The sequence below is a fragment of the Anastrepha obliqua genome, chromosome 3 (assembly GCF_027943255.1).
Source record: "Anastrepha obliqua isolate idAnaObli1 chromosome 3, idAnaObli1_1.0, whole genome shotgun sequence".
Lineage (NCBI taxonomy): Eukaryota > Metazoa > Arthropoda > Insecta > Diptera > Tephritidae > Anastrepha > Anastrepha obliqua.
The window spans coordinates 142,339,583-142,342,456 of NC_072894.1; the positions used below are offsets into that span (position 1 = coordinate 142,339,583).

Sequence of the window (2,874 nt, forward strand, 5' to 3'; positions counted from 1 at the left end):
CTGGGTAAGTTGTAAAATAAAAGATATTTCCTGATTTCTTTTAAAATATATATTATTTTTTTACAGATATACAGTGCAAAACAAAAGCAAAATAGTTGCTTTGTATTATTTAGTTTTAAAGTTTACTGTTAAAATCCAGCATACCGCTGCCATTGAATATCGGCTGTAAATAGTGTTAAGTGACTATTTGTGTCTTATAAATAAAAGTTTTAAAGTGTAACTGCGTTCATGCAATTTTTCCGCGCAATTCTGCCCTCAGAATAATATTCTGTTGACCTTATTGCTTCACTATTTTCATCATTCGATGGGTCTTCTGGTGGCATGGCCTCATCAGTGAATATGCCACGTTTTTGCAGCATATTGTGGAATATTGCGCCTGTATAGATGATAGCTGCCGCATTTTTGTGCGAATATCTGAGAACGCGCTCTTTGGATAGACCCCGCAATCGTGATTTCAGGACTCCAAAGGCATGCTCAATTGTGTTCCTTGCTTTTATATGTGTTTTATTGAAAATCTCTTCGCTAGCGGAAGAAGGTGTTGCAATTGGTGTTAGTAGCCATGGCTCCAAAGGATAACCTGAATCGCCTAAAAGCCATGCTCCCAAAATGTGTTCCCTGATGAGTTTGATTCTCACCGGCGAAGTTGTCCATATACCGGCGTCATGACATGATCTTGGGAATCGGGCATTGACATTTTGAAAAATTAGTTCGTCGTTGCAAATCTAGGAATGGGGTTATTAGTTATAAACATTACAAAATGTTGATAAACCAGTATTTATTTTTGTGTGCAGTCAATAGCACCTATGACGCCTTTTATTCCGAATTCGTTATGGAGACTGCCAATTTTAAGCCGTTGAAATGGTGCAAATGCATATTTTGTACAATGTTCAAAACTTACCCCCTCTTTATGCTGTTGTAATGCTTCGCCGCATTGGGAAAACTAATTTCAAAGTGTTTGTGTTCCACTACCATTTTGCTAATTTGCTCAATACATCTCGACACGCTTGGTTGACTCATTGCCGAGAAGTGGCAGTTTTCTGTAACGCGTTGGTAGAAGCCATTTGCCAGAAAATATAGTACTGAAACAAACTGAAAATAACATGTTGTAATGCATACCTATATATTTTTATTAATATATAATATCAAGCCCACACGAAGCTCAAATGGAATTCTCGAATTCGGCTCAAACTTGTCAAGTGGTTTGAGATCTTGAATAAGTTCCCAGCAGAAGGATTTCGGGAATCTAAAAAACCCTCTGCCAACGTCTTCTTTCAAAAGGAATGGGTCTTCCGTACTGCGTAAACTTGCCAGAATCCGTCTACGCATGTTTCTAAAACGTCAATAAATACACAATTATTCGTATTCACTCCATTTTCGCGCTTTTTTTACAATATATATAAAATAATTAATTCGTCTTCCATATTTTTCGGTTTGTGAGCTGCTCAGGAGTAGATCACTAATTAGTGATGACGTGAGATTGCTTACTGAATTGCAACTAGTCTCAAAATCAAATTTCACCACGAAAGGCTCAATTAGTGACTTGAGACTGCTTACAGAATTCGGGCATTAAACTATAATTATATATACATGTATCGGGTGTTTTTTTTAGCTGCATGAGAACTATGGTAAACTGTGTTGACATTGTTTTTATAAAGGTTTGACACGTCATCATTAATCGTTTAATGTCATAACAGTGATGCCAAATTGTAGAAAAAATAAATCTGTTCGAATCTGTATGAAATTCATAGAGCGAAGTGTTGCAGAAGACGCTGAATTATAGATTCGTCGTCGTTCTCAACTTGTTGGCCTTTGTCCTTCGACTACGTGGAAAACTTTAGGTAGGGATCTATGCCTATATATATATATAATTGGCGCGTACACCCTTTTTGGGTGTTTGGCCGAGCTCCTCCTGCTATTTGTGCTTCTTGATGTTGTTGCACAAATATGACCGCTATTAGAAAAAACTTTTTCTTTATATTGGTGTTTCACCTAGATTCAAATCTACGTTCTCTCTGAAGTCCGAATGGTAGTCACGCACCAGCCCATTCGGCTACGGCGGCTACGGAGGGATCTTTGCTTACGTGCCTAAAAAATACAGCTCGTATTGCAGCTAAATGATCAGCGTTTGCGTAGTAGTCGAACTTGGACTTATCGAATGGATAACAGGTAGCCGTGGTAGACATATGCAGGATATATCAAATTGTCTACCAGATATTAAAAAAATTAATTCCAACAATATTTATGTTTTATATCTCTTTATATTCTCAAGCTCGTAAAAAACTCCATTTATACATGTACATGAATGTACTCATACACACACATTCCAACATATGTATTTTTGTTAGGATTTTTGCAATAAATAGCAAACAGAAAGAAAGCAATAGCAAGTCTTCTATGAAATCAATATATGTATGTACTTACTATATATACTCATACCTACATACGTAGTTAAGGGATAAAAAGATGTTTGTAAGGAAAAACTCTAGCATTTCTATTTTTGAGACACGACCCCATGTTTACATACGTTTCCTTTTACCTCCAGGTCTTGTTGAAAGTAGCACCCGATCAATCCATTCATTGCCCTTCAGCGCAATTGGTGGTTGCGCTCATTCGAACGTACCAAGATCATTAGTGAACTGCCTGCGTGAGTGAAAAAATGAATAGAAAAGTGAACACCTGGCTCAAATGAAAATATTTGGAAATTGTTTGAACGAATAAATTGAACAACAGAAGCGTTTAAATGAAAAAAGCATAGCAAAAAACGTGAACAAATGGAAATAATATGCGACTTACATACATTTAAGGAAATGTATTTTAACTGGTGTAGAATATTCCCTGGCGGCCGCCGTAGCCGAATGGGTTGGTGCGTGCCTA

The 2,874-nt window shown here is 37.0% G+C and overlaps 1 pseudogene; it reads right to left on the reverse strand.

Annotated features, from left to right (window-relative positions):
- Positions 1–209: 209 nt before the first annotated feature.
- Positions 210–1,326, reverse strand: LOC129242268 (putative nuclease HARBI1; annotated as a pseudogene).
- Positions 1,327–2,874: the final 1,548 nt, after the last annotated feature.